This window comes from Somniosus microcephalus, chromosome 3, assembly GCF_052327205.1.
Source record: "Somniosus microcephalus isolate GS21.2 chromosome 3, FLI_Smic_1.0, whole genome shotgun sequence".
Lineage (NCBI taxonomy): Eukaryota > Metazoa > Chordata > Chondrichthyes > Squaliformes > Somniosidae > Somniosus > Somniosus microcephalus.
This window is the reverse complement of record NC_140989.1, coordinates 302250342-302275142: the sequence shown is the minus strand read 5'-3', so window position 1 is coordinate 302275142 and position 24801 is coordinate 302250342. Positions and strand designations below refer to the sequence as shown.

At 43.5% G+C, this 24801-nt stretch overlaps 1 protein-coding gene and 1 pseudogene across 6 annotated transcripts in view; one reads left to right on the top strand and one right to left on the bottom strand.

Annotated features, from left to right (window-relative positions):
• The window catches only part of nfia (nuclear factor I/A), an 885553-nt gene that overhangs the window by 574178 nt on the left and 286574 nt on the right, over window positions 1–24801 (bottom strand). The window lies entirely within an intron of this gene.
• Window positions 6080–7045, top strand: LOC147122108 (uncharacterized; annotated as a pseudogene).

The window sequence follows — 24801 nt, the reverse complement described above, 5'->3', positions numbered from 1 at the left end:
ACGCACGGGGTACTCACCCGTAGGACCAATGGAAGTGCCGGTTTCATGCATGCACTGCGCATGCACGGGAATCCGACACTTCCGTTCCCCTGAAAGAAAGGGTTGACAGGTGGAACGCGTGTGCCGGAGAGGCAGCGCGTGCGCATCGAACTTACGTTTTTTTTGCAGGTTTCTCCTTGAGGGTAAGTCTCCAGCAGTTACACTTTTAAAAAGCAGGCGCAAGGCCTGCTTTTAACAAGGTAAGTGGTGAATTAATTAAAATTAAAACATTTTTCCACAGGTTTATTATTTTTAAATACTTTAAAGTAAGGTAAGTTTATTTTTAGCCCCGTTAGAAAATGTAATTAATTTTTTCAAAAATTTAAATTATTGTTTAAAATAGTTATTTCATGTAATTTATTGTTATTTTAAAAATGTGATTAAAAAAAAAATTATTTGAAGTTTTAGTTATGTTTTGGGGCTTATAGTATTTCTATGTTTGACAGCTCTTCCTGTCAAACTTATGAATGAAGCATTCCCTGCTAACACTGGCTCTCCATGGCCCATGTGATCCCAGGGGACGCATCGAACTAGCTGCGCCTCTGGGATACGCAAGCACTGCGCGCCGGCAGTTGGAGGAGGCCCAGGACCGGAATCCCACACGGGCCCACAGCTCAATGGCCGGCGCGCTAGGTAAGTGCAGGTCAGGGGCTTGCACCCGCGGGAAGCCCCCGACCCGAATTTCTGGGCCAATATATTCTTTCCTTACTTTCATATTTCCATTATGAATTCCTACATCCACATGTATAAATAAAATTGCCATGACCAGCTTCACTCCTCCCCTGGCAATCATCCCTGGGAGAGGACAGAGATAAAAACAACCCTTTTATTTAGGAGAAGAGAATCTGTGAAATTACTCCCCAACCCCCCACGCAGACAATCCTGTAAGCTCCTGGAGGCCACTGTGACTGGCATCACTATCACTGTTCTATAATGTGAGAAGATCTATATTACTGATATATAGATACATGAATCAATTAGCACTTAACCTCCTGTTTAGACTCAACAGTATTAATTGAAGCTATTATGTCCGTGTATAATTGAGACACGGACTGCAGGAATTGATTATAACAAGTCTTTACTGAATGGAGACAACCTGGAAACTGAAACTACAGAAGCCTGCTAGGGCCTTTTATACAGGGGTGGTCACTGCCAGTACTGCAGTCTGAGACCAGTTATTCCCTTAAAGGTACATACACAACAGAAGCCACTTTCCTTATTTAAATAGTCTTAAGAGTTAGATGTAGAATTAAGAACACATCCAATCCAGTTTTTGGCTTCACAATTGAAAAGATTCATCTCTCAAACAAAATAATATAAGTAACATTTTTGACCTTTTAACAGGAAACCTTATTATATTAACATTCTCAAAGAAAATCCTGATCTATTAAAAGCATAAGACAGTGATTCAAAATGATCAGCCCCACTGATGGTATATATAGAGAGGGAGAGATCAGATGAATATTTATGTATTTTAAAGGACTACTGTGAGAATGTATTTTTAAATTATACAGGCAATGTTTGGATATGATCTATTTATTTCAATTTTGTTATATATAGGTCTCTTAAAGCTCAACTTCAGTGTAATTTCTAAAATGCAAAACAGGCCTAGCTGAGTTGATTTTTCACACTGCCTAACAAACTGCACTCAGTTTTATATTAACAAATATCAGAATGCATCTCAATGGCATTTGATTATAATTCAAAACAAGTTATTGTAACCTTATATAACTAATAAATAAGGCTACATTTAGAACATTGTGTGTAATGTTGAGTTCTCTGCCTTCAAAGGGACATTGATAGATTGATAGACAGGTGTTGTGAAAGAGACTCAAAAGTGGAAAAAAAAATTAAGCAAGGGGTCTTAATTTTGGTCTTAAAAGTCGTGAGAGGTATAGGAAATATGGATGTAAGTAAGTTATTCAGCTTACACTGCATAGCAGAACTAAAGGAGATGAATACAAAACTTACATGCTGCAAGCAAAACTATAATTTAGAAGTATTTCACTTGTACCGAGAAGTGGACCTGTAGTATAGAATCCCATCAAAACTGCTGTAGAAAAGTGCTGGATAAATAATACATATCTGTTTAAGAGAGAACTGAAAGTTATAAGAACAGATATAAATGTTTAAATACTGTACAGAATACATTATTTTCTATATTGTGCAGTCTACAGTTCAGCTCTGTGAAATTGTTGGGATCTAAATAACGTGGGTTGTAAGTTTGAATTAATAACCAGGGCTTTCATTCAATGCAGGGATTGGTTGGAAATTATACAACATTTTATCTTTGTGGAGTTGCCTTGCTCAGGAGATCAAGGCAGTTGAGTAGCATCCATATCAGTCTTCTTCTTCTTCTTAGGCAGTCCCTTGGAACCGAGGATGACTTGCTTCCACACTAAAAATGAGATTTCAGGTGACTGATGAGTCCAATGCGGGACCTACAGTTTCTGTCACAGGTGGGGCAGATGGTGGTTGAATGGACGGGTGGGTGGGGTGCTTGGGTTGATGTGTGCTCCTTCCGCTGTTTGCACTTGGCTTCTGCTTGCTCCCGGCAAAGAGACTCGAGGTGTTTGGCGCCTTCCTGGATGCTTCTCCTCCACTTTGTGCGGTCTTGGGCCAGGGATTCCCAGGTGTCGGTGGGGATGTTGCACTTTTTCAAGCAGGCTTTGAGGGTGTCATAATAGTGCAACCATAATAGCAACCAAACATAGTTTGTGAGGGACCGGACTTGATTTACCAAGTGGCTTTTCCCATTCTCTGCTAATGCTCTTATATTTTTTCATGCACTAAAATACACATCACTCAGAAAGAAAACCAAAGCCATTAAAGGGCGGGTCTACCATTGAAAAAGTAATGATTTCTCAATGAATCAGTTAAGTTTTTCAGTAGGTGAAGCAGCTGAGGAACAAAGACAGCTAATTTAGCCTAAATGTTTTTGAAATCAAACCTACAAGCTTCACATCACTTAATCACTATTTACCTCATCTCCGCTTCTACTCTGCTCAATACTGATGGTATCCTACACTATGGGCGTTGGCCTTTCTCCTAGCTTTCACAATAATAAAAGACTAGCATAACCCTTTGGTTATTTTAATCGACTTAATGTTGCACAATGTAAAAAGGTGTATTTATAGCTCAAAATTTTGACAATGACATGATAAACAAATAAAGTGCTTTTTTCATAGTCGGACTTACGAATAATCACATTTGGGATTGCTGATCATTACTCTGACCCAGGATTCCTAAGCAAGAGGTGGATGAAAGGTGTGGGAAGGAAAGAAGCAAGAGACATGGGAAAATTTAAGGAGCAGGAAAAAAAGGATAAAAGACAACACAAATGTAAAAGAAACAGGAAAAAAGCTCCCAAGAAGATTATAAAGATTCATTTACTATAAAGATTCACAGTGCATGCCAGTAGTATTAGATGAGATCTTAGTATTGTACTGTATGCAAGAAATAAATCTTCCGGAAGCCTGATTTTGCAAAGAAAACAATCAAAGCAGTATGTACACAGGAAACTTGGCAATGAACTGGATGGTGAACCACATACTTTTGCATCATTTAGATGGTTATCACTTGTGGTGATATGGTTCTAAGACTTTAGCACCTGTGTTTAATCCTCATCCAACTGAAGTGTGATTAGCAAAGCGCTGCATGTCACTACCTGGGAACAAGAGTGCCTTTTACTAATTTCAACACAAATTCTGATAATATGATACAGGCTGGAAAACCTAACCAAAATAAGACTTAATAAAAAAATTACTGAAACGCACACCTGTTACTCAGCTAGGGACAATGCTTGCATGTAATCTTCCACGACAGTCTGAGAAAAGAGCTTTTCTATACTACTAGGTAATTACAATATCACATTCTGTAACAGATTGTTACTGGGCCAGAAATAGCAACCTCCAGAACTAATGAATAAACAACAAACGCTAGCGTATCTCCTTTCTGAAATGTTATCATCCTCTCCAGTGACATGAAATATAGGCCTCGCCATAAGCTCAAGAAATAAAATGTAATTAGATTTGTTCGATAATACTTCACTTGAATGACATCCAAGTTCTCAAAAGTCCAAAATTAAATGATATAAAGCCTTCTCCATGACTTTGTGGCGTGTTTGACTTCATCTTTTATAGGCATCAAATTCTTGTGATGATATTTTGTTTAAAAAGTACCAGTGATTTAATTTTGTAATGTCTACTGTACCTCTGGAATTTAACTTGGAGTTTATGATTGCTGCAAGGCAGTTCCGTTTACAGCAACTTCATTGAGTATGAGAATTTTCTGTCTTACAATGAGATGAATATCACCAAAAAGATTGCATCTTGATGTGAAAACAATAAGGAGGAAAGCTGATTGTCCATTCCAGCGATTTTTTGCATTGTCACTTTGAATTTTGTAGCAGGCAGAAGAAAATAGATGCATTGGCTTGGAGTTTCCTCTTTGGGTGCAACCTAGAAGTTGGACCCGAAAATGCGCTCAATGTTGCACCCATTTTGCCGAGGTAAAGTTACACCCACATATCCTCCCAATCTCATTAGAATAGCCTGAACTTAAAATAGGCATTAATCAGCGGGAATCAGCGGAAACAATCAGGGCCTAAAGAAATGCCGAACCTACAGTATATTTCTACTTCATGTCTTAAAATTTAAGTTTCAACTCATTTAAACATCATTTAAACATAATTTATTCACATCAGGCACAGCATGTTTGAGAACCTACAATCGGGGAACCTTTCCAATTTTGAGTGTGAATTATACTTAAGTGATAAAAATGCATTAAACAAAACAAAATTACAGAGCGGGTCTCAGTGATGCTAATTTTTTTAAAAGACGCATAAAATGGGAGGAGCCTGAGCGACAGCGGGGATTATAAGGGGCGGGAGAGAGAGCGAGGCCCAGGCTCACCGGCAGCGGCAGCAGCGAGAGCGGCCCTGGGAGGAGCCTGAGCGACAGCGGGGAGTATAAGGAGCGGGAGAGAGAGCGAGGCCCAGACTCACCGGCAGCGGCAGCAGTGAGAGCGGCCCTGGGAGGAGCCTGAGCGACAGCGGGGAGTATAAGGAGCGGGAGAGAGAGCGAGGCCCAGACTCACCGGCAGCGGCAGCAGCGAGAGCGGCCCTGGGAGGAGCCTGAGCGACAGCGGGGATTATAAGGGGCGGGAGAGAGAGCGAGGCCCAGACTCACCGGCAGCGGCAGCAGCGAGAGCGGCCCTGGGAGGAGCCTGAGTGACAGCGGGGAGTATAAGGAGCGGGAGAGAGAGCGAGGCCCAGACTCACCGGCAGCGGCAGCAGCGAGAGCGGCCCTGGGAGGAGCCTGAGCGACAGCGGGGATTATAAGGGGCGGGAGAGAGAGCGAGGCCCAGACTCACCGGCAGCGGCAGCAGCGAGAGCGGCCCTGGGAGGAGCCTGAGTGACAGCGGGGAGTATAAGGAGCGGGAGAGAGAGCGAGGCCCAGACTCACCAGTAGCAGCGAGAGCGGCCCTGGGAGGAGCCTGAGCGACAGCGGGGAGTATAAGGAGCGGGAGAGAGAGCGAGGCCCAAACTCACCGGCAGCAGCGAGAGCGGCCCTGGGAGGAGCCTGAGCGACAGCGGGGAGTATAATGAGCGGGAGAGAGAGCGAGGCCCAAACTCACCGGCAGCAGCGAGAGCAGTCCTGGGAGGAGCCTGAGCGACAGCGGGGAGTATAAGGAGCAGGAGAGAGAGCAAGGCTCAGACTCGCCGGCAGCAGCGAGAACGGTCCTGGGAGGAGCCTGAGCGACAGTGGGGAGTATAAGGAGCGGGAGAGAGAGCGAGGCCCAGACTCACCGGCAGCAGCGAGAGCGGCCCTCAACAGGCAACATTCGAAAGTGACGTCAGAGATTATAAGTGACGTCGGCACAAGGGGAGTAGCTGATTGGTGAGTAGGGGGTGAGTTTTTTTTTAAAGTTTAAAACTTAATCTGTTAAGTTAGTTCTTCGTCTCTAAATAAAGGGTAGTTCTTAGTCTTTTAAATAAAGGTTACTACTTAGTCTTTTAAATAGTCTGTTAGATAAAGCGATGACAGGAATGGCAGGGCAGCTCAGTCTAGCGGAGTGCACTTCCTGTGGCATGTGGAAAGTCATGGACGCTTCACGTTGCATGGATGACTACATGTGCAGTAAGTATCAGCAGCTGCAACGACTTGAGCGACGGTTTACGGAGCTTGAACGGCGACTGGAGTCACTGTGGTGCATCCACGAGGCTGAGAACTACATGGATAGCACGTTTAGTGAGGTGGTCACCCCGCAGTCTCAGAGAGAGCCGACAGAGAGCAGATGGGTAACCACTAGACAGAAGAGGATCAGGCAGGCAGTGCAGAAGGCCCAGGAGGGCATCTCGCTCTCCAACCGGTATTCTATTCTGAGTACTGGTGGGGGCGATGGTCCCTCTGAGGAGTGCAGTCAGAGCCAAGTCCTCGGCACCATGGGTGGCTCCGCTACACGGGGTGGGGGGGGGGGGAGAAAAGATAGTGGAAGAGCAACAGTGGTAGGGGATTCAATAGTGAGGGGAGCAGGCAGATGTTTCTGAGGCTGCAGACGTGACTCCAGGATGGTACGTTGCCTCCCTGGTGCCAGGGTCAAGGATGTCACTGAACAGCTGCAGGGCATTCTGGGGGGAGAGGGTGAACACCCAGATGTCGTGGTCCATATCGGTACCAATGACATAGGTAGAAAGAGGGATGAGGTCCTGCAGGCAGAGTTTAGGGAGCTAGGAGTCAGATTAAATAAAAGGACCTCAAAGGTAGTAATCTCCGGATTACTCTCGGTGCCACATGCTAGTGAGTCCAGAAATAGGAGGATAGAGCAGATGAATGCGTGGCTGGAAGGATGGTGAAGGAGGGAGGGCTTCAGATTCCTGAGGCATTGGGACCGTTTCTGGGGGAGGTGGGAGCTCTACAAGCCAGACGGGTTGCACCTCAACGGAGCTGGGACCAATATCCTCGCAGGGGGATTTGCTAGTGCTCTTGGGAAGGGTTTAAACTAGCTTGGCAGGAGGATGGGAACCTAAGAATAGAGCCAGTAGGGAGGGATGAAAAACTGGAATTGGAAACAAAAATGTAGAAAGTAAATTGGAAGGTCAGAGGAATCAAGGGCTGGATAGTAGTCAACAAGGAGGTTTGCCTGTAATAAATGGTATATACTTCAATGCAAGGAGTATAGTGAACAAGGCAGATGAGCTGAGGGCACAGGTAGACACTTGGGATTATGATATTATAGCTGTTACAGCGACGTGGCTGAAAGAGGGGCAGGTATGGCAGCTCAACATTCCTGGTTACAGGATTGTCAGATGGGATAGAGAGGGAGGTAAAAAGGAAGAGGGGGGTCGCGGTATTGATTAAAGAAACTATTACAGCTGTGAGGAAGGATGATATGTTGGAGGAATCATCAAATGAGGCCATATGGATCGAATTGAAAAACAAAAAAGGGGCGATCACACTGCTGGGAGTGTACTACAGACCCCCAAACAGTGAGAGGGAGATAGAAGAGCAAATATGTAGACACATTCTGAGAAGTGCAAAAACTATAGGGCAGTAATAGTAGGGGATTTCAACTACCCCAATATTAACTGGGATGAAATTAGTGTGAAGGGTATAGAGGGTGCGGAATTCCTAAAATGCATCCAGGAGAACTTTTTTAGTCAGTATATAGCAAGCCGAACAAGGGAGGGGGCGGTTCTGGACTTACTTTTAGTGAAAGAAGCTGGGCAGGTAGAAGGTGTATCAGTGGGGAGCATTTTCAGTTAGATTTAAGGTAGTTATGGAAATGGACAAGGATAGACCAGGAATAAAAATTTCTAAATTGGGAAAAAGCTAATTTTGCTAAGCTCAGAGGGGATTTAGCCATAGTGGACTGGAAACAGCTACTTGAAGGTAAATCAGTGTCAGAGTAGTGGGAGGCATTCAATGAGGAGATCCGAAGGGTTCAGACCAAATATGTGCCCTTAAAGAAATAAGGTGGGACTAGCAAATCTAGAAGCCCCTAGACGTCTAGAGACATACAGAGTAGGATAAAGAAAAAAGGGAGGCATATGACAGATACCGAGGGCTAAATACTCCAGAATCTTTAGAGGAGTACAGAAAGTGCAGGGGTGCAATTAAAAAGGATATTGGCCCAGAAATTTGGGTCCCAACGCGTGTGTATGCACGGGGTACTCACACGTAGGCCCAACGAAAGTGCCAGTTTCGTGCATGCACTGCGCATGCGCGGGAAACCGGAACTTCCGTTCCCCTGAAAGAAGAGGTTAAGAGGTGGAACACGTGCGCAGGAGAGGCGGCGCGTGCGCATTGAACTTACATTTTTTTCCAGGTTTTCCCGCGAGGGTAAGTCTCCAGAAGTTAGACATGTAAAAAGCAGGCGCAAGGCCTTCTTGTAACAAGGTAAGTGGTGAATTAATTAAAATTAAAACATTTTTCCCACAGGTTTATTATTTTTAAATACTTTAAAGAAAGGTAAGTTTATTTTTAGCCCCGTTAGAAAATGTAATTAATTTTTTCAAAAATTTAAATTATTGTTTGAAATAGTTATTTCATGTAATTAATAGTTATTTTAAAAATGTAATTAAAAAAATAAAATTTATTTGAAGTTTTAGTGATGTTTTGGGGCTTATAGTAATTATAGGTTTGACAGCTCTTCCTGTCAAACTTATGAATGAAGCATTCCCTGCTACCATTGGCTCTCCATGGCCCACATGATCCCAGGGGATGCATTGAACTAACTGCGCCCCTGGGATACGCAAGCACTGCACGCCGGCAGTTGGAGGAGGCCCAGGATCACAATTCCATGGGGGCCCACAGCTCAACGGCTGGCGCATGGTAAGTGCAGGTCGGAGGCGGGAAGTCTCCGACCCGAATTTCTGGGCCTTTAGGAAAGCAAAAAGAGCATGAAAAATTCTTGGCAAGTAAAATCAAGGAAAACCCAAACATGTATTATAAATATATTAAGAATAAGATGATAACTAAAGAAAGGGTATGGCGTATTAGAGATCATGAGGGTAATCTGTGTGTGGAGGCGGGAGACGCCAGTAGGTTTGTTAATGAATACGCTGCATCTGTTTTCACAAAGGAGAGGGGTGAAGCAGACATTGCTATCGGGGGCGGGGGGGGGGGGGAGGAGTGTGAAATATTAGATGAAATAAACATAGTGAGAGAGGAAGTATTAAGGGGTTTAACAGCTTTAAAATTGGATAAATCCCCAGGCCCGGATGAAATGTATCCCAGGCTGTTAAGCGAAGCGAAAGACTAAATAGCAGAGACCCTGACCATCATTTTCCAATCCTCTCTGGCTTCAGGTGTGGTGCCGGAGGACTGGAGGACTGCTAATGTGGTACCCTTGTTTAAAAAGGGAGAAAAGGATAGACCGATTAATTACAGGCCAGTCAGCCTAAGCTCGGTGGTGGGAAAATTATTGGAAAGAATTCTGAAGGATAGGATAAATCTTCATTTAGAAAGGCACGGATTAATCAAGGATAGTCAGCACGGATTTGTTAAGGGAAGGTCGTGTCTGACAAACTTGATTGAATTTTTTGAGGAGGTAACAAGGAGTATAGATGAAGATAGGGCGTTTGATGTAGTGTATATTGACTTTAGCAAGCCTTTTGATAAGGTTCCACATGGCAGACTGGTCACAAAGTTAAAAGCCCATGGGATCCAGGGCAAAGTGTCAAGTTGGATTCAAAACTGGCTCGGAGGCAGGAAGCAGAGGGTAATGGTTGATGGGTGTTTTTGTGACTGGAAGGCTGTTTCCAGTAGGGTTCTGCCAGGCTCAGTACTAGGTCCCTTGCTTTTTGTGGTATATATCAATGATCTAGACTTGAATATGGGGGTATGATTAAGAAGCTCGTAGATGATACTAAAATAGGCTGTGTGGTTTGATACTGAAGAAGGAAGCTGTAGCCTGCAGGAAGATGGGCAGGTGGGCAGAACAGTGGCAAATGGAATTCAATCCGGAGAAGTGTGAGGTAATGCATTTGGGGAGGGCTAACAAGGAAAGGGAATATACATTAAATGGTAGGACACTGAGTAGTGCAGAGGAACAAAGGGACCTTGGAGTGCATGTCCACAGATCCCTGAAGGAGCCAGGCCAGGTGGATAGGGTGGTTGGGAAGGCATACGGAATGCTTGCCTTTATTGGCCGTGGCATGGAATACAAGAGCAGGGGGGTTGTGCTTCAACTGTGTGGAACACTGGTTTGGCCTCGGCTAGAGTACTGCATGCAGTTCTGGTCACCACATTACAAGAAAGATGTGATTGCACTAGAGAGGGTACAGAGGGGATTTACAAGGATGTTGCCGGGAGTAGAGAATCTTAGCTATGAGGAAAGACTGGATGGGCTGGGTTTGTTTCCCTTGGAACAGAGGAAGCTGAGGGGAGACCTTATTGAGGTGTATAAAATTATGAGGGGCCTAGATAAAGTGGATAGAAAGGACCTATTTCCCTTAGCAGAGGGGTCAAAAACCAGGGGTCACAGATTTAAAGTAATTGGTGGAAGGTTTAGAGGGGATTTGAGGGGAAATTTCTTCACTCAGAGGGTTGTGGGGGTCTGAAACTCACTGCCTGAAAGGGTGGTAGAGGCAGAAACCCTCGCCACATTTAAAAAGCACTTGGGATGCTGTAACCTGCAGGGCTACAGACCAAGAGCTGGGAAGTGGGATTAGGCTGGATAGCTCTTTGTTGGCCGGCGCGGACATGATGGGCCGAAATGGCCTCCTTCCATGCTGTAACTTTCTATGATTCTATGATTCTATGAAAATCGCAATTTAAAGACCAGATAAATGACTTGGTTTCCTGCAGATTCTGAAATCTGGTGGCAATGTTATGAGACACCCTCGAACAAACACAATTGGAGGATACTAGCATTTGAGAGTCGGGAGTGTGGCTGGTTTTGTGGGCAGATATTCGTTTGGACAGAAGGTTTGATGGATGGACGTAAAAGATGGAGGAGACGTGGACATGTTGTAGTTATGCAAATAACTCAATTATGCCCAAAATTTCACAATGTTTTAAGGCACGTAATTTGTTTGCACCCAGATTATTGGTATATCTGGGCGCAACTGCAAAGGAGACTCCAGGGTATTATGCTTTTCCCAGTGATATACTTGTTTGTTTTGGGTTAGTGTCAATGACTATCATCCAGCCAATTCTGAATGATCACGTTATAAATTAACTCGTCAGCAAATGAATTATTGAGATAATGGCCGCAATATTGGGAGGTCTAGCGCCGGCCGTTAAGGTCGGTTTTGCTGAAAAAGTGGCGGTCACCTCACTTCTGCCCGTTTCCGGTGCAGAACGCGGCGGCCACCATTTTGGGGAGGTTGGCAGCGCTGCTGTTGCCCACATGTAAATTATGCAGATTGTGACGTCAGTCGGCGTGCAATGCCTAAACTGACGCACAACTGTGATTTTGGACATCGTTGGTGTTGATACCACCCTCTCCAAATCATGCACGGAAGAACGTGCGGGCAGCAGTACTAGAGATGCTGCCAGTGCTTCTTAAAGTCACACACATCTTTCAGGTAAGTTTAGATTTTAACTATTGGATTTTTTTTACACTTTATTAGAGTAGTGGATTGGTACAGTACATATAAAAAAATGTTAAGTGTGCAGGGAGTGCTGCTGGACGCTTGCAAGGCTTTGGATGTTAAAGGAAGGCCTCTGAAAAAAACACATACTCACAGTCCTGGGGGTTCTAGTTGCAGTCCCCCTTGGGCTGCAACATCACATGGAGATGAAGCAGAGGCAGCAAAGGGGACAAGCTGCTCACAGAGGGAGGAAGAAGAAGCAGAAGAGGAGGAAGCAGAAGGAAGGAGGCAACTCAGACAGCCCTTTCTTGCTGGGATATCTGGGATCGAATCATCCACGAGTGGTACCAGTGAACACAACCCCAATTCCCCTTTCAGCATTTGTCCCATACCTTACCTTCCTTCTGTTACTGACCATCACAGTGTCCTCTTGGCCACAATACTGAAATAAAAGCCATCAGAAAGCAAACATTCCAATCGAACTTTATCCATATATGCATCCAATATTACATCAAGAAATCAACTAATCATCATTGTGCATTCTCTTAGTGACTGTAGTGCGTATTCCTTTGCCTATCCTAGTGATGTTATGCAGTGTTACCCTAGTGGCTGCAGCTTGGCTGGTGGAAAGCTGCTGACTTTCAGTGGGGGACACTACAGATGGCTTTGCAGGATGACCTCAAGGAGCTGGTGGCTGAGAGTGTGAAATCGAGTAATGGTATTTCTTCTTCTTCTTCTTCTTCTTCTTCTTCCTCTTCACTCTCCTCTCCCTCTTCTTGGTCAACCACTGGCTGGGCAGGCTGGATTTTTGGGTGTCTGGAATGAGGAAGGCACAAGGGTGGGGTTGTAGTAAAGGGAGGGGGGTAAAGCAAGAGGTGCATTCTTACACCATGTGCAGCTTGTAAATCAGAAGAGATTGTGGGATGAGGGGGAAGTGGGAAGTGGGAAGTGAGAAGGAGGATAACGTATGAGGATACCAGCATATTGTATGCTTTCAGTCCCGCTGCTGGCCAAGGGCTCAGCCATGCCCCTGCCAAGAATGGCCAGCACTGTCTCCTCCAAGGGGGTGAGGTGAAGCTAGGAATATGAGGTGTGCCTCATATTTCATAGAGATTATTGATAGGTGAGTGATGGGGGGAGGGTGTCGTGCATTTATCAGCGTGTGAGGCTATTGGTGCAGTTGGTAGGAGATGGCATTTGAAGATGTATTCACTGACCTTGATCATTCAGCTGAGGTCATGAAACTTCTTTGGGCACTTATGCCAGGTCCTGGAGGTGACACTGCTGTCAGTGATGGCCTCGGCGATCTGGTGCCTCATCCTTCCTTCTGGAGGGCCACCTGGCCCCCTGTGGGTAGAGGACCTTTCTTCCAGTGTTGATCCCCTGCACCAAGCCGGAGTGCTGCATCTGAGACTCTGGGTGCCCTTTCCCTGGCCTGTTGAGCCATTTGTATTAGTGCTGAAGCACTTTTACCATTTTTTATGTGCAGAAGGCAGTTCAGCTTTAAGAGCTGCAGACTGCCTAGTTCTGAAGGATTTTAAAAAAATTTTCAGAAGGCATTTCAGCTTTAAGGGCTAGAGAGTGTCTTGAAAAGGAATAGGCTAGCTTTAAGTAAAAGCAGCCTTGACCCAATGATGCAAACGTGGCCCCCCTGCTGAGCGCACAACCTGTCAGCAGCGCATTAGTCGCTAGGCTGTGTGGTACAATCATTTAAATTAGCAGGCAGCACCAAATTGACGTGCTGCCTGCGCTTTCTGAACTGGCGCGGGCTTATCACGCATCACAGTTCCCGAGCCTGTTTTCAGGCCTTATTGAATTTCACCCCAATATCTTTTAAAATGGTGACTGAAATTGAAATGATACAATAGGTTACACGTACATTTCAACTGAAGCAGTCAAAAAATGTATTAAGTAACTTAATATAACAATCTCAAGAATATAAATTAATCTCATAAATTAAAAATAGAATTTCACTGTGGTTCCTACGCTAGTATAATCTGCAGGAGTGATCATTCAGTTTTCTCAGATTCAGGGTTGAGTTTGACTTCAGAATATTCATGAAGCAGAATGATACAGTGTGATTCTAACAGCAATCTCTCTAGACCATCAAGGATCAATGATACATGCTCTAACTATTCTGCTAGGGAAAATTGATTGTATTCATCTTTTATCTTAGTACTAAAAGGTGCATGAGATTGATTCTGGGTCACTGCTCCTCTGGTTTCCCTTGTACCTCTGTAGTGAAGGACATGATGCCTTGCCATGATACCACAGTGAAGATCAGAAACTCAGCAGGCTGGCAATTACAGCCATGAACCTGTTCCCCACCACTCCATGGTGCCCGAATTCCTTTTTTATCTCATTTATTGAATGTTTAAATTTATTTTCAACCCAATCATTCATAGAGCACTGGATAATTGACATTGAAAGTAACCCAAAACTTACAAGTAGGTCACCGAGCAGGATACAATGCATCTAGAGCTACAAAATCGTTGGTATCCAAAAAATGCTAGAATTACCTCCTTGGTGTTTGCAAATCACATACCATCGAGTTCGCAATACTCACCTCATTCTAAAACAAAAAATTATCATTCTTAAATTGCTATTACTAAGACTACCCTGTAGTGATCATGATTCCAAGTTGATCTTCATACCCTGAGCTAAGAATATGAAAAGATCTGCCATGGTTGCTATGCAAAGACCCCAGCTGAAAATGTGTGTGTGTGTGTGCGTATGGGATGTCCAGTGCAGACAGAATTGGATTTTTCTGTGATAGCTTCAATATTGAACAACCTACTGATACTAACTATTCAGAATCATACTTGAAGAATGGATGAGGAGGTGTGAATGCCACAGAACTGTAGCTCAATGAATCAGCATCTTCAGGAGAGGACAGGTTAGAGGAGAAAATTGGAGGAGAAAAAACCCTTTAAGAAAAGCAAGCTTACCCAAAAAATAATTGCATTGAGCTGTGTTTGTCTTCAATCACAAAACAGTGAGCAAGGCGAAGCAAAAGCTGTGCTTCTGTGCCAAAAACTAATTTACATGCTATTAAAAATGGTGGTCAGTATCATGGTAAACAATACCATTTTTGCTATACTCCACCCCCAGGACTTTGTATTGGCTTTGTGCTACAAACAGCACTAGTGTGAATACAGGGGAAAAATTTAAACATGAATTTTGTTGGTCTTTTCCATTCAAATAAAAGGAAGTCTATTTTGATTTGACTTTGTTGATAGAGTTTTATGTAGATGTCTGACAAGGCTATAAAAAAAACTGTATCTTCAATTATTTCCCTACTGGTGCATTTGCTGATACATTATTGCATCGTTTAACCAATTGGCAGTCATCAATGACATTACACAATCACGTATTGCTCCCAATCAATTACCTTGTGTAACATTGGCCTAATATAATACAAGCATGAACAGTATCTGAAAAGAACAGCTGTACTGTTGCCGTGCAGTGAATATCACAGTGCAATCAGTTTTAGCATGATTGCCGACTAATCGGAAGTTGAGGTGTGACAGGATAACATACCATTTATCTGGAATAACAGGACCGTCTTGTCAACAGGACCCAAACATGTTCTATTTTGTAAGGCAGTCTTTTGCAGTGAAGACACAACAATTCTGTCAATTGGACCCTACACAAGCTGTATTTCCAAGACAGCCTGACCAGTTAAACCTAATGTAATACAACTAAATAGTCATCCAGTCAGTTTGTTCTATTATTCTGCACAGAGATCATTCCTAAACAACTTGTAATATACTGAATGAACACATTTCTTTGGCACTCATAAAGGTAAAGGATAATGTTGGCAAGGAATGCAATATTATTCCATACCTGTGTTGGATATGTGTGTTGGAAAATCAGCAGATTTATGACATGCCAAATATAACCTCCATACCCTGTCAATGATTGAGAATGAAATTATTTCTGTGCTGTACCTCTGGGCACAGTACAAAGCTCTTTAATGAGGAATGAATGACAGAAGATGGGAAAGACAATCATTTGTCAGTTCTATCCAAAACAAGGATAGGATTCTGCCTGAAACTTTTAGACCCAAAATTTTGAGCCAAAAACTAACTAAACAATAAAGCAGCAAATCCCTCTGGTAAGGTGGCTTGTATAATCTGCAGGAGTGATAATTCAGTTTGCTCAGATTTAGGACTTGCATTTACTGTGTAAGATTGGTGTTTAAATCTCATCACGGTTTGGGATTCTGTAGCCATTTTTTTCACAAGTAGGAACTGTAGCATATTAATCCATTCCATGTTTTATATCTGATCTCTAATGATAGGCTAAAATAAAGCAGGAAAGGGAATGTTTAAGAATTGAGGTCAGAAAAGTAGCAGAACTGCAGAAACCAGTTAGTAGTCTCCGCTAGTGGAGAATATTGGAGTTGTTTCCAGCAAATATATTGAATCTTTTCTGAACTTCATGACATGCTAAAATTAATAGTTCTGAGCATTAGCACCTCAGATAATGGCCCGGATTTTGCGATGGCAATGATGGCAAAACTGTCAGCGTTTGTCATCATTACTCCTCTGAAAGTGTCAGCTTCTGGAGTCTGCGCATGCACAGATAAACACAAAACTCCAGAAGTTGCTGTCAGTGATTCTACGCTTCTCCACAGGTTGGGCTGTGGAACTCCCTGGAGACCACAATCTATTCAAATTACACTGAAATGTAGTTCCTGATGAAAACTTCCCCTATTATGCTGGAATATCATTGTTAAAATCCCCTGAAAAAGTGAAGCCTTGTTGAAAGAGATGTAACTGGGTTTTTAATACCGTATTGATTGTTGAACACCCATTCTGACTCTGAAAAACTAATTTTATATTTGTGAAATTTCAAATTTTTCCATTAATTTGATAAGAATTACATGGTTTTTAATATAGTAATTAAAAAGAAAAGTTTGTTTATGATATTTCAGCTTCTACCTTAATGCTATGTGTATGTCCCAATCTTCATTTTGCTCTCTGTAAAAGTTATAAAAAGTAAATTATAATCTGTGCATTTTACTTCCTGGTTTGCTGGTGGTGAGAATTCTTCACTGTGATTGGCTGCTTAGCCTGCTTGATGACACCACTGTTGCTGGATGCTGGAGATTCATTTGATTTGGCACCAGATTCAAACTAACAATGGGAGAGGTATAATTCACGCCACAGAGATTGCTAGATCATTGTGGGCAGCTTTTTTCACAGTCAGCGGTGAGCGGTGTCACTTCACTGCTGACCACAAATTCCAGGCCATTGTGTACTCCCTAAACAGGCCTCATTGACCAATCTATAAATGTAATTACAGGAAACTTTCTGGTATCCAGCACGGACGGGACCAAGCTGGTGCCGGTGTATCAACAATGCAGGAGAATCGAGCGCTATAGTTAAAAGATACGGAGCTCAGCGCTCTGTCTACAGCAACAAATCCTGTTGCTTAGCAACAGCTTCAAAACAATCAGCACAGCTTGCAAGCGTCTCTGTAGCTTAGCAACAGCTTCAGTTAGACGCTTGCACAGCCAGAAATGAGTAAAAAAAAGTAGCTAAAAATAAAAAAAGTTATCTGAACTGACTCCTGAATTTTGCCGGTTAACCGACATTTCCGGTTATTTAGTGGCCGGTTAATTGAAAGTTTCCTGTATCTGGAACATTGCTGTCTTATGCCTGCAGCTCATATGATGGTACCCACAGTTATTTTCAAACATCTCAATCGGAATATAATATTTTTCTCTAAAAGCATTGTTTTGACTGTCTCTTTATTTTAGACCATGAACCACATACTCTATTCTGTACAATTTATCTGCTGCAGGTATCATCAATTTACTAAGATTGTTACATTTTGTGTTGTCAGCTATAATTATCCTCTTTATATGGCTACAAAGTTCAGTATATGGATTAAACATGATTAGAACAAAATGGCATAATCTGGACTATATGGTTCTGCAAGTATATCCTCAATCGAGGCATGAAAACAGTTTGTCTTCATCAGCTTTATAATATGAAAGTGCTTCTAGGTGGATCTGCACAAAATGATCAGTCTGCATAAAGCCACTTGCCCTGAACATGATCAGAGTGATGCTAAATTTGCAGTCTTTTTGGGAGGACAGTGATTGAACAGGATGATCAAGATAGTAGGTCATATTGCTATTTCCTTTCTGGTGTGTAATTTAAGCTGAAGAGGGAGACATTGGAATAGGTTTGGATATGACAAGTTCAAATGGATAATACACCACAGTACTGTTTATTTCATTTAAGTTTTTCTTCCTGGGGTTACTAAATACGTTGAAGATGGCTGAGATGACCTGTCTGCGTCTTTCTATCATTGCTGTTCTGAATTTGCCATTTTGAGGCAGAGTTATAGTATTTTGGATGCAACTCTCCCTCTGATTATCCTTCCCTAAAACATCATAGCTAGAACTGAAACTCAGAAGAATTGGGGAAACAGAATGTGTGTCCTACCAGTCCGCAGCACTGAGCATTGATTCACCAACGTACTGCATTAATCATTGCTATTTTCAATATATTTTCAACTTTCGATCCCTTCAACCAACTCTTTTAACTAACATGCTCTCTCCTTTTCTCAGTTAACCTTTTCCTTCAGTCTGCAAAGCTTCTATTTCATTTGACAAATCTATTTCTTTGGGCTGTGTGTACGTCTCTTTGCCTAATAAGCTTTTTGCATTAGCCTGCAGATATGCTTTTTCCTTCAATTGCCATTACTGTTTTAGTTGCTGTTCCTTCTTCTTCAATAGGCACTTGTTTTCTGTCCATTTTATTATTCTTTCTGAGTTTGTAGTTGTTGCCAATATCTATCAGGAATTGTACAGTTATCAAATAACTTGTCTGTCTTCAAGGTTTCACACATTCCCCCTCTACAGGAATACTTTGCTTATCACAAGATCAATACAGATGAGAAGACCATCTATCCCATTGCAAGACATTCTTTCCAAAATACCCTACAGTCCCTCCAATCATGACATCCAATTGTTTTTTTAGATGAGTCCAAAGTTTTTACCTCCATTACCCAACCCAAAGTCCATTGCATATGTTGAACAATCTTTACGTGAAGACCTCCCTGACACTAGTTCTAAATTAGCTTACTGTTAGTTTGAATCCATGACCCCTGTCTTATTCCCACAGTCTAGTTTAAAGTAATTTTATGAATCTATCTTTTCCACGATGTTTATTATTTTATATACCTTCATCCAATCACCTCTCAGTCACCTCCTTTCAAGGCTAAACAGCCCAAGATTCTCCAGTTTTTCCTTATTACTCAGTGCTGTGACATGAGGGATCAGTTTCATGACTCTTCTCTGAACTGCCTCCAGGGTTGAAATGTCTCCCTTGTGTTTATCTTGAAAGCCTGTTTCACCACTCACTGGTTAAACCTATTCTTACTGTGTCATAAACATGGGCTAAAGTATCTTGTCACCATCATTCTACAGGAAGTGCAAAAGTTGCCAATGTAAATCCACCGTGTTTTCTGTACAAGATTGGAACAGACCTTCTTTCCTGCAATTCAGGAAAAAAAGACAGAAAGAACTTCCATTTATATAATGTGTCTTCAGGACATCTCAAAGTTCTTCACAGTCAATAAATTACTTCTTGAAGTGTAATCACTGTTGTTATATAATAAGCATGGCAGCAAATTTGTAAATAGCAAGGTTCTATAGTAATCTGGGATGTTATGATTAAGGTTATCCGCCAGGTGGTGCTGTAGCCAATGCTGCTGCTAAGATCAGGGGTTGCTTCCTGTTAAGGTCAGGGGTTAGCTTCCTGCTAAGGTCAGTAAAGGTGCAATGCCTGGAAGCAGGCCTGCCTGGTTGTCTCACAGTCGTTCAATAAAGTACTCGCCTTAATCCTCATACCTCGCCTCTTCGAGTTCCTTGTCTCACTACATGGATTTATCACATTTGGTGACGAGGTAAAACACGACCCTGAATAAGAAGTCTGCCAGGACGTTTAAACAACAAAATCACGAGCTGCAGTTAGCTACCAGTTGGAAGAGAGCATGGCTGCCATGGTAGGAATGGTCTCTGCTTTTGATATTCAAGCACAAACTTGGGAGGAATACTGTGAAGTGTTGGGTTATTTTTTCAAAGCAAATGAAATAAATGATGCTGGAAAAAGGAAAGCCATTCTGCTTAGTTCAGTGGGAAGCCAAACCTACAGTTTGATGAAGAACCTGCTCAATCCTGAAAAGCCTGGAGACAAATCATTTGTTGAATTAGTGGCTGTGCTAAAAGAACATTTCAATCCTAAGCCTAGTGAGATTGTACAGCGGTTCAAGTTTAATTCAAGGAACAGGAAAGAGGAAGAGAGTGTAATGGACTATGTAGCCGTGTTGCGTAAATTGGCACAAGATTGCAATTATGGGAACAACCTGAAGGAAATGCTGAGAGATAGGCTAGTTTGCGGAATAATGGACGACCGAATGCAGCGCAGATTATTATCTGAGACTGGGCTTACTTATGAAAAAGCATTGGCACTTGCTCAAGCCATAGAGACAGTGAACCGAGATGTAAAAGAAATACAGGGTTCAGACAGGGCTAATGCTATGCAAGTTGCAGGTCAGGTTGTTGTGCACAAGTTGAACATGCGTCAGAAACCACAACGTGAGCATGTGAAGGCATTGTTATAGATGCAAGGGCGATCACCTGGCGAGTGAATGCCGGTTTCTGGAGGAAAAGTGCTACAAGTGTGGGAAACAAGGACACATAAAACAAGCTTGCAGGGTGAAATCTCCTGTGAAGGAATCCAAACCAAAAGGGGGAGGACAGCAAAACTAAGGGAGAGAAGTGAAAAAACATGGAGCACACCACATCAGCGGGGAAGCTGAGGAAGAAGAGAACATGTTCATAATGTATGGCATGTTAGAGAACATTCCAAAAGTGGCTCCTATCACATTGCAACTGACAGTAAATGATTCTAAGGTGAACTTTGAAGTGGATACAGGGTGTGGCATGACCATAATGAACAAGGCAGAGTACTCAAAATTGTGGAACCGTGCAAAAGTTCCAGAGTTAAAGCCTTGCTCCCTGCATCTTAAAACATATACAGGTGAATGAGTAGCGACATTAGGTACAGCTAAGGTAACTGTGCAACACAGGGACACAGTGGAACAGCTACCTGTAGTTATAGTATCGGGTACCGGACCAAATCTGTTAGGTCGGGGCTGGATAAAAGAACTTAAATTAGACTGGGGAGCAGTACATCAAATAGATGCGGGCAAACAGTTGACTTTGCAAGAAGTGTTGAGTAAACATGAGAATGTGTTCAAGGAGGAACTTGGCACATTTAATGGCCCCCCAGCTAAGATTTATGTAGACAAGGAGGCACCGCCAAGGTTTTTTAAACAACGACCTGTGCCTTATGCCATGAAGCCAAAGGTAGAGGCTGAGCTTGACCGTCTATTGAGAGAGAACATACTGGAGCCAGTGAAATGTTCGGAATGGGCAGCTCCCATAGTACCTGTTTTAAAACCGGACAATTCGGTAAGACTCTGTGGAGACTATAAATTGACAGTCAATTGGGTGTCCAAACTAGAGCAGTATCCTATTCCCAAAACAGAGGATCTCTTTGCAAACCTGGCTGGAGGAAAGAAATTCACAAAGTTGGATATGAGTCATGCCTACTTGCAGATTACACTGGATGATGAATCAAAGAAGTATGTCACCATAAATACATACAAGGGCTTGTTTACATATAACCGCTTACCGTTTGGTGTCTCATCTAGTCCAGCTATCTTCCAGAGGACAATCGAAGGTGTACTGCAAGGGATTCCACATGTTTCCATCTATCTGGATGACATTCTGGTGATGGGACGAACCGACCAGGAGCATCTGAGCACCCTGAGAGAGGAGGTACTACAGAGATTGGAGAGGGCAGGGTTCCAGCTCAAGAGGAGTAAGTGCACTTTCCTGGGGAATGAGGCAGTGTTCCTGGGACACAGAGTGGACGCCACTGGGCTCCATCCACTCAAGGAGAAGGTACAAGCGCTGCAGGACGCCCCTGCTCCTACAAATGTGGCTGAGTTAAAAGCTTACCTGTGACTGCTGAACTATTATAACAGGTTTTTACCGAACTTGTCAACAGTGTTAGCACCTCTTCACAAACTACTGCGCAAGGAGACACAGTGGCAGTGGGGAGAGGAGCAGGGGGTTTCATTTGAACAGTCCAAGAAACTGATGCTGTCGTCGGATGTGCTGGTTCACTACAATGCAGAGAAAGACATCATTCTCTCTTGTGACGCTTCACCTTACGGGGTGGGGGAGATAGAAAATCTAGTCAAGACATGCAGCACTTGTCAGGAACACCAGAAGGCACCAGCAGCAGCTCCTCTCCACCCCTGGGAGTGGCCGGATAAACCATGGAGAAGATTGCACTTAGATTATGCGGGTCCATTCATGGGGAAGATGTTCCTCATAATCATTGATGCACATTCCAAATGGATGGATGTTTATCCTGTAAATTCTGCTTCCGCCGCTACTACTATAGACTGCCTGCGTCGGAGCTTCAGTAATCAAGGGCTACCGGAGATCGTGGTAAGTGACAATGCCACTTGTTTTGTGAGTACAGAGACAAAAGAGTTCTTGAGAAAAAATGGCATAGTGCAGGTGACCGCGGCCTCATATCATCCGTCCTCAAATGGACTTGCGGAGAGTGCCGTACAAACATTTAAAGTGATGATGATAAAAAGTGCAGAATGGAGATTAGCAGCCAAAGTGTCACGGGTTCTGTTCAGCTACAGAATAACACCTCAATCCACCACAGGACTCTCTCCTGCTGAGATGTTATTAGGTCGTAGACTACGCTCCACTCTTGACCTTGTCCACCCAGACCTAAAAAGGAAAATGGAAAACAGACAAAACAAACAAAAAGAGAACCATGACAAAAGAACAAAGAGCCAAAGTTTTGGAGAAGGAGATGCGGTCCTTACCAGGAATTTCAGTTATGGACCCAAGTGGATTCCTGGCCAGACAAGGGGAAATCGAAATGAAGGTTCCAGATGCAATGACTGAAGACAGGTTTGCCCCCAGTTATCCAAGTGCATCTGTGGTGCCACCACCAGGGACAGAGACAATTCCACAGGAACCCATTCACCAAGAGGAAACCATCGTTGCAGAGTCAGATACTCCGAGCACTGCTCAGGAGCAGCTGGTGGCTTCACCACAAACAAGCAGGGACTTTACTGTCAGACGTTCACAAAGGACTCGCAAGCCACCAGAGAGATTGATACTGACCTGTTAGATTCGTCAAGTATGGAACATGGTGAATGGGGACTTCTTATGTGACCCTTAGGAATGGTTGTTTGTTAAGAAATTCATACTGAAATCTTAAGGGGGGAGGGATATAGTAATCTGGGATGTTATGATTAAGGTTATCCACCAGGTGGTGCTGTAGCCAATGCTGCTGCTAAGGTCAGGGTTTGCTTCCTGTTAAGTTCAGGGGTTAGCTTCCTGCTAAGGTCAGCAAAGGTGCAATGCCTGGAAGCAGGCCTGTCTGGTTGTCTCACAGTCATTCAATAAAGTACTCATCTTAATCCTCATACCTCGCCTCTTCAAGTTCCTTGTCTCACTACATGGATTTATCACAGGTTCCACAAACAGCAATAAGGTAAATGACCAGTTAGTCTATTTGTTGATGTTTACTGAGAGATAAATGTTGGCCAAAACATCAGGAGAACTCTACTACTCTTTTTCAATTAGTGCATTGGGATCTTTTACATCCACCTGAATAGGGCCTCGGTTTAATATCTCATCTGAAAGATGGCACCTCCAACAATGCAGCATTGCCTCAGTGCTGTACAGCCTAGTCAATGTGCTGAAGGCCTCCAGTGAACATAACTAAAATAGCAATGCTCTTGCAACTTACTTCAGAATTTATTTATTTTCCGTCTTCCTACTTGCACAAAATAAACTTACTGCTTAGTTTTTTCATCTGGAATGACACAAATCCAGCATAAATTCCTTCAGATCAACTGTCGACAAAAAGGTCTAGAAATTTGTGGGTTTAGCGCTGGCCGTTAAGGACTATTTAAAGAAAAAATGGTGGCCACCACGCTTCCACCTGCTTCTGGCGGGTTTTGCAGCCGCCGCCATTTTGGAGAGGTCAGCAGCATCGCCATTGCCAGCGCTCACTGCAGAAATGGAAATGAGTCAGATTGTAACATCAATGAGTGTGCAACGCTCACTTGACACACGATCTGCCATTTTTGCCACTCCACTTACCACCCTCTCTTAATCATGACCAGCTGACTAAGTGTGCAGCAGCAGGAAGGAGCTGCCAGCAGCGATATTTAATGGGATCATCATCAACAACTTACAGCTGACATGGTTTCTTAGTTTGACTGGCTCTGTGTAACTTTCTGCAACTCTTGCAGCTTTCTAAACTTGTTTAAAGTTCCTGAGGTGACAGGGAGTGTTTGTGCAAGTGGAGAACGCCTTCATTCTAACTTAAAATCTTCTGCTCACAACACTTGCTCACAGTCATGGGGGCTCTACTTGCAGTCCCCCTCGCAGTCGAGTATCTTCGGGAGAGGGAGCGGAGGCAGCAAAGAAGAGAAGATGCTTGCAGAGGGAGGAGGAGGGCCAGGAGGGCTTACACACCTAGGATCTTCAGAGAGCAATTCTCCTACCTCCACTTAAGTGAGGAGCAATGTATTAGGAGACTCTGCTTCACCAAAGAGGTGGTCACAGAACTCTATCACCTCCTGAAACCAGACCTGCAGCCTCAGAGCAGGGTGATGATGGCTCTCCCAGTGGCCCTCAAGGTCATCGTGGTCCTCAATTTCTTCGTCAGCGGCTCCTTCCAGTCTGCAACAGGAGACACAGCTAACATCACCCATCGCTGCATCTGGGAGGTCACAGAGGCTCTCTACTCCAGGAGAAGGGATTTCATTGCCTTCTCTCTGAACAGAGAGAAGCAGGATGAGTGCGCATGTCGCATTGCCAGGATAGCGGGCTTCCCCATGGTGCAGGGCGCCATTGACTGCACACACGTGGCTTTGCGGGCACCGCGTAACAATGAGATGTTCCATAACCGCAAAGGCTACCCCTCATTTAATGTGCAGTTGTTGTGTGACCACGCCCAGCGCATCATGATGGTGAATGCCCGGTATCCTGGCAGCAGCAACCTTCCATCCACAACGTTAAACCCGAGGGTGGCTGCTTGGAGACAAGGGCTATCTGCTCTGCACCTGGCTGATGACACTCCTTCACA